Here is a 14,798-nt window from a genome sequence, read left to right as displayed (position 1 = left end):
GGGGAAATAAGGAAAAAGGAGCTGGCTCAATAATTTTAGAGAAGTATGTTTTGACTATATTCTGTAAGACTAACAATAAAAATAACTAAACATAAGCTCTCTGCTTAGTTGATAAATTTGTTTTTCACTGGGATATGGGTTAGCAATTTTGAAAATGTTTTGTATATTTACTAAAATTGATCAAATCAGCAAATAAATTATGCAAAATGGAAGCCAGGCATTGTACTACATAGTGAAGTAAAGTCGCTCAGTCGTTTCTGACTCTCTGCGACCCCAGGGGTGGAAGAGCCTACCAGAGGGGATTTTTCCAGACAAGAATAATGGAGTGGGCTGCTATTTCCTTCTCCAATCATACTACATAGAAGTGATAAATAAGAAAGTAACGAGGAGGTTAAAATACATTCCATAATACTAGATTAGAATTAGAAATCAGCATGCACTCTATTTTATCATACATACACAAACAGAAGTAAATATAATTGTGTCTACATGGGTTGTTATACATACAATTTATATGCGTTTTCTCTGTTGTGATGGTCCAGATAGAGATAACAGAGTAAGAGTGAACAAAACCTGGGACACAGATTTGGTTTCTAAACACTAAACACTATTTATCATACGGATAACACTATTCACCATATAGAATGAAGTAAGTCAGAAAGAGAAAAACAAATGCATTAACACATATTTGTGGAACCTAGAAAAATGGTATCAGTTCAGTTCAGTTCAGTTGCTCAGTTGTGTCTGATTCTTTGCGACCCCATGAATCGCAGCACGCCAGGCCTCCCTGTCCATCACCAACTCCCAGAGTTTACTCAAACTCAAGTCCATCGAGTCAGTGATGTCATCCAGCCATCTCGTCCTCTGTCGTCCCCTTCTCCTCCTGCCCCCAATCCCTCCCAACATCAGGGTCTTTTCCAATGAGTCAACTCTTCGCATCAGGTGGCCAAAGTACTGGAGTTTCAGCTTTAGCATCAGTCCTTCCAATGAACACCCAGGACTGATCTCCTTCAGGATGGACTGGTTGGATCTCCTTGCAGTCCAAGGGGCTCTCAAGAGTCTTCTCCAACACCACAGTTCAAAATCATCCATTTTTCAGCACTCAGCTTTCTTTATAGTCCAACTCTTACATCCATACATGAGCACTGGAAAAACCATAGCCTTGACTAGACAGACCTTTGTTGGCAAAGTAACATCTCTGCTTTTTAATATGCTATCTAGGTTCGTCAAAAGTTTCCTTCCAAGCAGTAAGCGTCTTTTAATTTCATGGCTGCAATCACCATCTGCAGTGATTTTGGAGCCAAGAAAAATAAAGTCTGACATTGTTTCCACTGTCTTCCCATCTATTTCCCATGAAGTGATGGGACCGGATGCCATGATCTTAGTTTTCTGAATGTTGAGCTTTAAGCCAACTTTTTCACTCTCCTCTTTCACTTTCATCAAGAGGCTTTTTAGTTCTTCTTCACTTTGTACCATAAGGGTGGTGTCATCTGCATATCTGAGGTCATTGATATTTCTCCTGGCAATCTTGATTCCAGCTTGTGCTTCCTCCACCCCAGCGTTTCTCATGATGTAGTCTGCATATAAGTTAAATAAGCAGGGGGACAATATACAGCCTTGACATAGTCTTTTCCTATATGGAACCAGTCTGCTCTTCCATGTCCAGTTCTAACTGTTGCTTCCTGAGACCTGCATACAGGTTTCTCAAGAGGTGGGTCAGGTGGTTTGGTATTCCCATCTCTCTCAGAATTTTCCACAGTTTATTGTGATCCACACAGTCAAAGACTTTGACATAGTCAATAAAGCAGAAATAGATGTTTTTCTGGAACTCTCTTGCTTTTTCGATGATCCAGCTGATGTTGGCAATTTGATCTCTGGTTCCTCTGCCTTTTCTAAAACCAGCTTCAACAAATGGAATAAGTGATCTCATTTACAGAAAACAAAAGTATGGACACCAAGGAGAGAAGGGGAGTGTGAAACAAATTGAGAGATTGGGATTGACATACATACATTATTGATAGTATATATAAAATAGATAACAGTTGAGCTATTTCAAATCCTGATAGATGATGCTGTGAAAGTGCTGCATTCAATATGCCAGCAAATTTGGAAAACTCAGCAGCGGCCACAGGACTGGAAAAGGTCAGTTTTCATTCCAATCCCAAAGAAAGGCAATGCCAAAGAATGATCAAACTACCGCACAATTACACTCATCTCACATGCTAGTAAAGTAATGCTCAAAATTCTCCAAGCCAGGCTTCAGCAATACATGAACCGTGAACTTCCAGATGTTCAAGCTGGTTTTACAAAAGGCAGAGGAACCAGAGATCAAATTGCCAACATCCGCTGGATCTTCAAAAAAGCAAGAAAGTTCCAGAAAAACATCTATTTCTGCTTTATTGACTATGCCTTTGACTGTGTGGATCACAATAAACTGTGGAAAATTCTGAAAGAGATGGGAATGTCAGACCACCTGACCTGCCTCTTGAGAAACCTATATGCAGGTCAGGAAGCAACAATTAGAACTGGACATGGAACAACAAACTGGTTCCAAATAGGGAAAGGAGTACGTCAAGGCTGTATAATGTCACCCTGCTTATTTAACTTATATGCAGAGTACATCATGAGAAACGCTGGGCTGGAGGAAGCACAAACTGGAATCAAGATTGCCGGGAGAAATATCAATAACCTCAGATATGCAGATGACACTACCCTCATGGCAGAAAGTGAAGAGGAACTAAAAAGCGTCTTGATGAAAGTGAAGTAGGATAGTGAAAAAGTTGGCTTAAAGCTCAACATTCAGAAAACTAAGATCACAGCATCTGGTCCCATCGCATCATGGGAAACAGATGGGGAAACAGTGGAAACAGGGGCTGACTTTATTTTGGGGGGCTCCAAAATCACTGCAGATGGTGATTGCAGCCATGAAATTAAGAGATGCTTGCTCCTTGGAAGGAAAGTTGTGATCAACCAAGACAGCATATTAAAAAGCAGAGACGTTACTTTGCCAACAAAGGTGCGTGTAGTCAAGGCTATGGTTTTTCCAGTGGTCATGTATGGATGTGAGAGTTGGACTGTGAAGAAAGCTGAGTGCTGAAAAATTCATGCTTTTGAACTGTGGTGTTGGAGAAGATTCTTGAGAGTCCCTTGGACTGCAAGGAGATCCAGCCAGTCCATCCTAAAGGAGATCAGTCCTGGGTGTTCATTGGAAGGACTGATGCTGAAGCTGAAACTCCAGTAATCTGGCCAACTCATGCCAAGAGTTGACTCATTGGAAAAGACCCTGATGCTGGGAGGGATTGAGGGCAGGATGAGAAGGGGACGCTGACAGAGGATGAGATGGCTGGATGACATCACTGACTCGATGGACTTGAGTTTGAGTAAACTCTGGGAGTTGGTGATGGACAGGGAGGCCTGGCATGCTGCGATTCATGGGGTTGCAAAAGTTGGACATGACTGAGCACCTGAAGTGAACTGAAATGAATGTAGCTAATGCAAACCTACTGCATAGCACAGGGAACTCTACTCAACAGGAAGGAGATCTTAAAACGTGAGCATATAGGCATACATATAGTTGATTCACTTTGCTGTACAGAAGAAACTTAACACAACATTGTAAAGCAACTATTTATTGAAAGTGAATGTTGCTCGGTCGTGTCCGACTCTTTGCAACCCCATGGAGTGACCATGGGATTCTCCAGGCCAGAATACTGGAGTACTGGAGTGAGTAGCCTAGCCCTCCTCCAGGGGTCTTCCCAACCCGGAGATCGAACCCAGGTCTCCAGCATTGCAGGTAGATTCTTTACCAGCAGAACAGAACTCAGAAAAATGGCTAATTCTAGGAATAAAGCAAGAAACATGAGTCAGACACACCTACTTCTAGAATGTAAGGAAGAAAAAAAAAAAAGAGAAGGTATGTCAAACAGCTTCCAGTGGCTAAAAATGGAACAGTCTGAGTAGCAATATAAATAATAATAGAATTATAATGAATTACAATCAAAATAACAAAGCAATTATCAGGGAGTTCATGCTGTTGTAAATAAACGGTAGCATAAATAAATAAATGAATGGGGAGAGGTGACACATTGCCCACAGAAAAAGTCCCGATTATGAATATGGTGAGTGAGTGCGGGATACAGAAAGTGATTACAGTTAGTGCTGCAGCAAAAATGTACTGATGAATGCTGTAAAAAGTGTGGGAAACTTTATAAGAAAAAGACTATTTGAATAGAATCCAAATATCTCCTCAAATTATTTGTTAATTGATATACCAACTCAATGGACATGAGTTTGAGCAAACTCTGGGAGATGGTGAAAGACAGGAAAGTCTGGTGTGCTGCAGTCCATGGGGTCACAGAGTGGACAGTACTGGAAAACAATGCTGATTTTAACAGCTAATTAGTATGTCCACTAATTGTTTGGTAGCCATCCCTCTAAAAGGTGAAATTTAATTCCTTCCCCTTGGATGTCAGCTGGATTGTATCTCAGTTGTAAAAAACAGATTCTGGCAAAAGAAATGAGGTTTTTGTTTTTGTTTTTTTTTCAGTAGAGAAACTTAGTAAGTACCACTTTAGCCAATAGTCAGTGTTAAGATCACCAGAATTAATTCATACTGAGTTCATATTCCCCTGTTTGACACAGTGAGGAGGACCCTTAGCATTTCTTCTTCCTCAAAGTCCATAGCCTCAGTTGAATCATGACAAAACGTTAGACAAACCTAAACTGGGGGATATGGTAAAAAATAGATGGCCAGTACCTTTCAAAACTGACAAAGTCATGAAAGACAAGGAAAAACCAAGAAATCATCATGCATTAACTTCAAACATGGAGTCATAAAGACCAACTGCAATGGATATCATGGATTGGGATTTACAGAAAAAGGGCATAAAGAGAAAAACTGGTAAAATTTGAATAAACTTTATAGTATTCTGACAAAGTTACTCTCACAGTTTTTGTAAATATACTAACATTACATGAGATAATGTCAGGGTGAGGGGCAAAATTAGTGCTAGATTTGCGGTTTCTCAGGTTTCCCGGCTGGCTCAGATGGTAAAGAATCTGCCTGCAAGGCGGGAGATCCAGGTTCACGATCAGTCTATGGGGTCGAAAGAGTCAGACACGACTGAGTGGCTAGCACTTTCATTTTCTTTTCTTCTGCAGTTTCTCTGTAAACCAAAATGATTTCAAAATTAAATGTCTAAAAAAATAGCAAAAGCTGTGGTGGGTCACTTTTTTTTTTCTTTCTGTAGTTAATAATGTCTGGTTTATGTACCTAGGTCTCTTATTTTCCAATTTCATTTTCATTTTTGAGACTGTAAATAATTTATGTTTCAAAATTCAAAGCTACAAAAAGCAATAGTGTATACATCATATATTTAGTTCTGTCTCTTTAACAATGTTCTCATCTATCCCTTCAAAATAATGATTTTTATTCGTTTCCAGCTGATCCTTCAAATATTACATTTTTCTTTTAATTACTATTTTGTTTAACTTTCTGGTACCTTGATATTTAGAAAAATCTAACTTTATAGTTTTATGTTTAATTAAAAAAAATATTAACTATGCTGGAGTCCAGTTTTTATCAGTTAAGTTCAATCACTCAGTCATGTCCGACTCTTTGCGACCCCATGGACTGCAGCACGCCAGGCCTCCCTGTCCATCACCAACTTCCAGAGCTTACTCAAACTCATGTCCATTGAGTCAGTAATGCCATCCAACCATCTGTTGTCCCCTTCTCCTCCCGCCCTCAATCTTTCCTAGCATTGGGGTCTTTTCCAATGAGTCAGTTCTTTGCATCATGTGGCCAAAGTACTGGAGTTTCAGTTTCAACATCAGTCCTTCCAATGAATGTTAAGGACTGATTTCCTGTAGGATTGACTGGTTTGATCTTGCAGTCCAAGGGACTCTCAAGCGTCTTCTCCAGCACCATAGTTCTAAAGCATCTATTCTTCCTTTATAGTCCAACTCTCACATCCACACACGACATTCTTCCAGCTTTTATGTTGCTTTGTCTGTTTATTGGCTGTGCATGCAGCACTGTAATTGTACTCAGTCACATCGGACAGCCTGCAGGCCCACAGACTAGAGCCCGCCAGGCTCCTCTGTCCGTGGAATGTTCCAGGCAAGAATACTGGAGCTAGTTGCCATTTCCTACTCCAGGGGGTCATCCCAAGCCAAGACTGAACCCACATCTTTTGTGTTGGTGGGCAGATTCTTTAACGCTGTGCCCACTAGGAAGCCTCCCGCCCCTTGGCATGAAGGATCTTGTTTCCTGAACAAGGGTGGAACTCACGACCTCAGCAGTAGAAGCATGGAGTCTGAACTGCTGAACCACCAGGGACGTCCCCATGGATAATTTTATACAACTTTTTATAAAACAAAGTTTCCCTTGGCCTTTGACTGGAAAGGTCATCTTCATTAGATTTCTTAGGATGGATTAACAAACAATGTTCTATAAATTGTTGCATGTTTAAAATTGTTCTTCTACAACTTGGATGATTTAAATCAGTTTGTCTGGAGATGACATGTATTTTTAATTAAGTTCATTTTTCATTTATCTTTTCTTTCCCTATTTTACTGTCCCTCCTACAGGCATATCACAACATGGCACAATGCAGAACAGCCAGTTTCTCCTTGAAAAATCATTGAACTAATTACCTTTATTTTATTTTTGTTGTACTGAATCATGTCCTGAGGGATGAATCTCTTATGTTGTTACATAAAAGCTTTTCATTATGCAAGAGTTATTATGGATGACTAAGATGAGGGTGAGCATTGTACAGCCTGTCTGTCATTCTGCCTCTTGTATTTCAGTTTTTGTTTATCCTTCTTCCTCTTCATTTCTCTGCATTCTTTTATTTTAAAAATATATATTCCTGGGACTTCCCTGTTGGTCCAGTGGCTAAGAATCCACACTCCCAATTCAGGGACCCCAGGTTCAGTCCTTGTGCAGGGACTGAATAATCAATCAATCAAAGGATTATTTAATTTAAAAAAATGCACAACATTGTAAATCAACTATACTTCAATAAAAAAATTCTTTAAAATAAGTGTTTAAAAAAAAAAGAAAAAAGGGGTGGTGAAGCCATTCATGTGTTTTCATTTAACACATATATATCCTTCTGAGACCCAACATAGAGCATCTTATACTTTGTTGGCAGCTGTGAAAAAATTTGTTTACTTTCTTTAGTTGATGCATGTTTATACATCCAGTCACTGAAAATTTTACTGTGATTTCTTAATATGTTCTAGATCCAGGGAATATAGCAGTGAACAAAAAGAAAAGCTAATATCATAAAGAAAAGCAACACACATCAAGAAGGGAACCAAGTGATGTCAATACTGAAAGCAGAGCATTTGAGAGGCACAAACTATGTATTAGGTTCCCCTGAAAACTCCTATTTTTATAAAAAAGGAGCAGAGGAAAAAGCTCAAGAGTAAACTAGGGTCCTTCAGTAGGAACATTTGTAAGGAAAGTAGACGCCATGTATTACCACACCTCACGCTGGGTGGGATTCATGAAGAATCATCATATACACTGATTGGATAATAAAAAACATGTAACAACCTCTCTTTTCACACTGTCATATTATCAATTGGTAAATCAGTATACTTTACATGGGCACATTAAATCAATTATATATAACATGCTTTATATAATATGCGTTATTTATAACATTATATGTTTATAATGCACATGCATATAGTATGCATATACTATGCATACTATATACTATGCCTATAGCATGCATATATACATACATATGCGTATGTATATAATATATATCAATATGCATTCTTATTTTGAAATAATAACAGCTTTGTAGAAAGTTGCAAATATAATACAGGGACGTGTGCCATACCCTTCATCCATGTTTCCCCAAGTGTTACATCTTGTACAATTAGAGTATGGTATCAAATCCAAGGATCTGACTTTGATGGATTATATGTTTCATTGTCTTTTTACTACATGCATAAGTTCATGTAATCACCACCACACTATATCAAGATTCGGAACCATTCCATCACCACAAATTTTTCCTCGTTATCTTTTTCACTAGTTTTTATTAGAGAGCAGTTGATTTATAATGCTGTGTTAGTTTCAGGGGTATAGCAAAGTGAATCACTTATATGTATATCTACTCTTTTCTAGATTCTTTTCCCATTTAGGCCCTTACAGAGTATTGAGTATAGTTTCCTGCGCTATACAGCAAGTCCTTACCAGTTACCCATTTTATATATAGTAGTATGTACATGTCAATCCCAATCTCCCGATTCACCCCAACTCCCTTTCCCCAGTTTGCCAACCATAGCTTGTTCTCTACATCTGTGACCCTCTCATGTTCCCTTTTTATCCTCATATACACACCTCTCCCCCAACATTTTACAACTCTTGGCAATCACTAATCCCTTTGCCAGCTCTATAATTTTTTTAGAGAATGTTATATAAATATACTTAAGTAGTGTGTAACTATTTTGAGATTGACTTTTTTCACTCAACACAATGCCTTTGAGATCCTTTCAAGTTGGTAATTCAATCAATTTTATTTCTAAGTGAAATTCCAGAGTATCACAGGTGTTTAACCATTAATTCATGAGTTGTTTCCAGTTTTGACCACTCCAAATAGGCCTTCTATGAACAGCCATGTGTAGGTTTTTATGTGGACATAAGATTTCATTTTGCTGAGATAATTGCCCAGTGAGTCTGAGTGAGTGAATGTTGCTCAGTCGTGTCTGATTCTTTGTGACCTCATGGACTATAGCCTGCCAGGCACCTCTGTCCATGGAATTCTCCAGGCCAGAATACTGGAGTGGGTAGCCATTCTCTTCTCCAGGGGAACTTCCCAACCCAGAGATCAAACCAAGGTATCCCACACTGCAGGCAGATTCTTTCCCATCTGAGCCACAAGGGAAGCCCGAATAATTGCTGGGTCACTTGTTAGGTGTAAGTTTAACCTATTTTTTAAGGGACTGTCAAACTATTTTCCAGAATGGTAGTATAATTTCACATTCCCACTAGCAATGCATAAGAGATCCAGTTTCTCTGTAACCTTGCCAGCATTTGATATTTAGTCGCTGTTGCTGATTTTAGTTGTTCTACAAAGTGTGTGGTGATATTCCACTGTGGTATAAAGTTGACATTCTCTAGTGGCTAGTGATGTTGAACATCTTTTCTTGTGCTTATTTACCATCTAAAAATCCTCTTCAATAAAATATCCCTTCATGACTTTTCCCATTTCCAGTTGGATTAGGTTTGTAATTTTGATAAAGTTAGATTTTATTTTTTAATTAATAGGTTATGGTTTTGGTGTCATATCAATGAACTCTTCACCAAGTTCTAAACCTCAAATGGATTAAGTTTTTAATTTTGATAAAATCAGATGTCTATTTTTTCATTAATGGACTGTGGTTTTGATGTCATGTCTAGGAATTCTTCAACAAGCCCTGAGTCCAGAATATTTTCTCTAGGTTATCTTATCTCTTAAGTTTTATACTTTTATAGTTTTACACTTAAATCTATCATTCATTCCACACAAATTTTTTGTATAAGTTTTGAAGTTTAAGCTGAGGTATAATTCTTCAGTATGAATATGCGTTGCTCCAGCACAATTTGTTGACGTGTTTTTCACCTTTGTCAAAAATCAGTTGGTTGTAAATGTGTGGAACTGTTTCTGAATTCTGTATTCTGCACAAGAGATCTGTCTGTCTATTCCGAGTCCCATCTTGACTACCGAAGCTATATAATAAATCTTGAATAACTCTGTTAATCTACTTTACCAGAATATTGGGTATTGTAGTTCCTTTGACTTTCCATAGAAATTTTAGAATAAACTGTCCTATATATATATTAAAAAAAAAAACACCAACAAATTTGCTCAGATTTTGATAGGATAAACTTGTATAATAATTTTCAAAGAATTGATACCTTTACTTTGTTGAATCCCTTCAATCCATGGTATGTCTCACCAGTTATTTAGGTTCTTTTTGAGGCGTAATATATTTCATCATTTAGACAGTTTTTTGTTTCCTTCATTAGCATTTTATACCTTTTAGTTTACATGCATGAGTTTTGTTAAATTTAAACCTCTGGGTTTCTTTTTTTTTCTCTTTTGAGTTGTAAATGGTACTGCATTTTTATTTTTGAATTCCGCAAGTTTATTGCTAGTATATAGAAATGCAATTAATTTTAGGGTGTTGATCTTGGGGTCTTGGTGGACTCAATTATTAATACTTGAGATTTATTTCTTCAAAATACATTCCTGATCACCGGGGTGGGTGCAAGAGGGTGCAAGGGGCCGCGCTCCCCCTGCACCCCCAGCGCTCCTAGGCAAGCATGTGGTCCCAGCCCCCAACCCCTCGGATCAGCCCAGGCACCGGCCCGCGGAACACTGTGAGCCTGCGGGAGACCCCAGAGCTGGGCGTCGCCGAGTCCAGCAGACCGCGAGCCCCACTGCGGCTCCGCGCTCCGCGCCCCCGAGCGGCCGCCCCGGCTCCTGCTGCCGCCGCTGCTGTCGCGCTCTCGCCTGCAGCGAGCGAGGGTCGTGGCCTCTCTGCTGAGCCGGCATGTGCTGTGGAGACAAGCGGTGATGTTGCAGTCTCTGGGCAGCCCGTTGTAATGCTGGGCAGCGAGGTGGAGCGGACTCCTCCAGTGCTAATCACCTGGAGAAGAACGGGGTGGAGCTGCTGGACGGTCCCCACTCCCCTGTGCTGGCCGATAGGTCCTTGATGATCCGCCACTTCCTGCTGGATGGAGGAGGCAGCCCTTCGGATGAGGGCGACTATACATAGGTGGCTCAGAACCGCTTTGGGCTGGTGGTCAGCCGCAAGGCTCGAATCCAGGCTGCAACCATGTCGGACTTCCACGTGTATCCTCAGGCCGCTGGGGGTGAGGAGGGCGGTGTGGCCTGCTTCCAGTGCCAAATCCATGTGCTCCCCAAACCCCTCATCACTTGGGGGAAGAACAAGGTCCCCGATGACACAGCGAGGAGAGGTACACGCTGCTGCCCAAGAGGGTGCTGCAGATAACCGGCCTTCCATCCAAGGGCAGCGGGTCTTCACCGTGACAGGCTTGGGCTCCGGGGCCTGCAAGGAGCCTGCAGTCCTCTGGGGCCTGAGAGCCTCACCCTGACCCTGCACCAGGCTGCAGGGCTTGAGTGTGTTACAGCCCCCGTTGTCCTGGAGTCCCCTGCATGAACACCCCTCGGGGTGGAGGGCATCCAGGTGCCAGGCGTGGGGACTTCATCGTCTCGGACATGACCGTCCAGGGCTCAGGCGTCTCTATGTCTACGTGGCCAAAAGGCCTGGCACCTGGGTGAGGAGAAGGGCCTGGGGCCGGCTGGTGGTGCAAGCCCCAGCAGAGTTTGCCCAGCACCCCCAGTCCACCTCCTGGCTGGCTGGGACAAAGCCATGTTCACCTGCCAAACCCAGGCTGAGCAGCCCCCTCCCGTGATGTGGTTGAAGAATGGACAGGTGCTGGGTCCTAGAGGCCATATCATTCTCAGTAATAACAACAGCAATCTGACCATTTCTGGAGTCGCCCGGAAGATGAGGCCATTTACCCGTGTGTGGCCGAGAACAGTGCCAGGTCCTCTTAAGCCAGCACCACACTGACCCTGCTGTGGGTTCAGGGGCTGCAGGCGGCCTCCTGTTGTGTCTCCTACACACCTGGGTGGGGGGGTTGCAGCTCTGCTTTCACTCCCAACCTGGCCAGCACTCTAGGCGAACCGCGCCCTCCCCTGCAACCAAGACTTCAGTGAGGGTCCTGGGCAGCTCCACCCTGTAGCTGCTGTGGGAGCCCTGTCGCCCGCTGGCCTAGCAAGAGGGTGTCTTCAAGGTGTTTTTACCACCCAGCAAGCCAGGCCTCCTTCACAGGCCCCATCCTGCTGCCTGGACCTGTCTTCTCTTAGAGCCTCAGCCAGCTTGACCCCATGCAGTGTACGATGTGGAGCTGCTCGCCGCAGCCAGCATGGGGATGGCAATGCCAAGCCTGCTTTGTGTCTTTGAGGGGAGCCTCTGAAAGGGCATCCCTGGGCCCACTATGTGACTGTTGGGAAGGGGAGGCCCCCAACTGGGCGTCCACCATGGGCACTGTCATGGGCATCCACATTGAGGTCACCTGCTTCACCTTTTGTGTCCTCTTCCTCTTATTTGGCCAAAGGGCCAGGGTCCTCTTGTGTAAGGATGTGGAAAACCACCTCTCGCCCACTTAGGGCCCTTGGAGCCAGAGGGACCCTGGTGTCCTGGCAGTGAATGGGGTAGGACAGGGAGAGAGGGGCCAGCCGGGCCAAGGCGGGAAACGCGTGGGCACGAAGGAACTGGAACAGCTATTCCCCCAAGGCCCTGCACCTGTGTGAGGAGACCCAGCTCTCCACGCTGCCGCTTCAAGGGTTCAGCCTCCTGGAGGAGATGACATGGGGGGCCCAGGCCCCCGCTGCCCTAGGACGTGGGTCCTGGCCTCCTGGGTGGATCACTGGCTGCCCCCACCCCCAGCTCCCTCCGGACAGTAGCCAGTGTCTGGTAGGCTCTGGAGGAAGCAACCCCCCATTCTCAGGTCAAAGGCAAGGTTTCTCCTTTCATGGCGGAACTCACACAGGGGCTTCCCTGCGTTTCTGTCCTGACTGACCCTCTGATTGTCAAGACCTACAGGAGCCTCAGCAAGAAACCCCTCCAAGGACCCAGAGTGGTTCCTGCAGGAGCCCCCGCCGTGGACCAAGGCTCCCCTTCACCTCTGCTTGTACTCATATGACTTGGAACTGAACTAATGTTTTCCTTTTAAAAAAAAGAACAAAGATAAGATCCAAAAAAAGAAAAAGACCAGAGAGAGGAAGGTGAGTCAGACAAAAATATGCCCCTGCTGTGGCTGGGTGCCTGACACCATCACCCTCCACGACCTTGTTTTCTCAGGATGGAATTTTGCTGGTTTGGTTTTCAGCGCCTACCTCAGCCGGAATGAGTGTCCTCGGGGGAGCAGGGCCGTGGCCTCAGCCCTCTGCTCCACAGAACCCCGAATGCACTCCTGCCTCAAGCCCCTTAGGGACACACCTTCTCTTCCTACACTGTAGTCCAGAGTTTAAAAAAAAAGCATGTCCCAATTTCCAGGTGTAAAAGAAAGTGTCTGCCTTGAGGTTCGCTGGCTCTCGGTTGGCCTGTGTTGTATCACTGGACCTTCCTTCCTGGCTCCTCCCCAAGGGTGGGCCTCTTGGAGCCTGCAGAAACAAAAATTTCCTTTATGCTGTCAACTGAGTCTGACTCCTGCAGCTCAGTTCCTGAAGAGAGCAGGGAGCTTATTAAGACACTCCAAGATCTTTGGTGAGGAGAGGGCGGGCCCGTGCCTGTGCCTTCGCTGACATTACCTGGCCAGGGGTTCGGGACACCTTGTGAGATTTTGGCTTCCGCTCAGCTTTTGCTGATGGAATTGAGAGTGGGGTCCTTCCTTTTTTTTTTTTTTAATGTGCTATTTTACTGGACTAGAGTGGTTGTTTCCAAAACTTTTTGCCCTGCATGTCTACCCTTTCTTGGCCTTTTAACAGAGAAAGCAGGCTTTTCTTGTTTATTTTTTATTTATTTTTCTTAAAGCTGTGTCCACTGACGTTTCTGGGTGACTGGCTTCACAGTCTGGTACATACAAGACAAAGAGAAAGCTGAAAGAACTTGCTACCTTATATCATCCCTCTGTTACCATGTTCCTAGACAGGCTATCTACTTTTCTTCACCATTCAGCATCTTTCTGTGTTTGTTTTATATATAATAAACAGGATTTTCAGTTGTATTCATCAGGAGAAATAGGACAAATATGTCTAATGCAGCTCACCGGAAGTCTGTAATATATTTTTAATCTAACTGTTTATAGAAAGAGAGACCCACAAAACATTCTCTTGGAGCTCTGAACGACCAAGGGGGTGGCCCTGTACAGAACTATGCAACATTGCTGTTACCTAGCAGCCAGATGGGATAGTAAAAAGCGTATTTTTAGCAAAGCATAATGTCACCCCAATTAGAACGGGGGCTGTCTTAGTAAGCACAAAGAGAAAATGGGTATTTAATAGGCAGCCTGCTGTGTCTGCTACAAACTCCTATAGTTTAACAACTTACTTTAAAATAGTGAGTGCTATAGGAGGCCCAATGTGCTTTAGGTTTAAATTACATATCTATATATATGCATTATATATACATTACATATATATATATAACATATATATACATACACATATAAAGGAGATCAGTCCTGGGTGTTCGTTGGAAGGACTGTTGCTGAAGCTGAAACTCCAATACTTTGGCCACCTCATGCGAAGAGTTGACTCGTTGGAAAGGACCCTGATGCTGGGAGGGATTGGGGGCAGGAGGAGAAGGGGACAACAGAGGATGAGATGGCTGGATGGCATCACCAACTCGATGGGCATGAGTTTGAGCAAACTCCGGGAGTTTGTGACGGACAGAGAGGCCTGGTGTGCTGCGATTCATGGGGTCGCAAAGAGTCGGACACGGCTGAGCGACTGAACTGAACTGATATGTATATATATACACATATGTGCATACATATACAAAATTTATATATACATATTTTTAAAATATATGGATATTTGTGAGAAAATACACATACTTAAAATAGGTTCATGCCATGCTGCCATGCGGGGGAAGCCACACTAAAATATTGGAAAAGTCCAAGAGACCCAATATGTGTCTTAGAGCAGCAAAGATGAAGTGATGGCCTTGATCCAGAGTCCAGGTGACCTAGATGGAGAGATGCATGGTTACCTGAGCAAAGTTTACTGAAGTAAAGTCCTTGAATTTTGGAGCCT

The 14,798-nt window shown here is 42.9% G+C and overlaps 1 pseudogene; it reads left to right on the top strand.

Moving 5' to 3' along the window:
* Nucleotides 1–10,333: 10,333 nt before the first annotated feature.
* LOC122454010 lies at nucleotides 10,334–13,061 on the top strand (annotated as a pseudogene).
* The last annotated feature ends 1,737 nt before the right edge of the window (nucleotides 13,062–14,798 follow it).

The sequence above is a fragment of the Cervus canadensis genome, chromosome 15 (genome assembly GCF_019320065.1).
Source record: "Cervus canadensis isolate Bull #8, Minnesota chromosome 15, ASM1932006v1, whole genome shotgun sequence".
Taxonomy (NCBI): Eukaryota; Metazoa; Chordata; class Mammalia; order Artiodactyla; family Cervidae; genus Cervus; species Cervus canadensis.
Note: the sequence above shows the minus strand (reverse complement) of the source record. Positions and strands in the feature narration are given on the sequence as shown.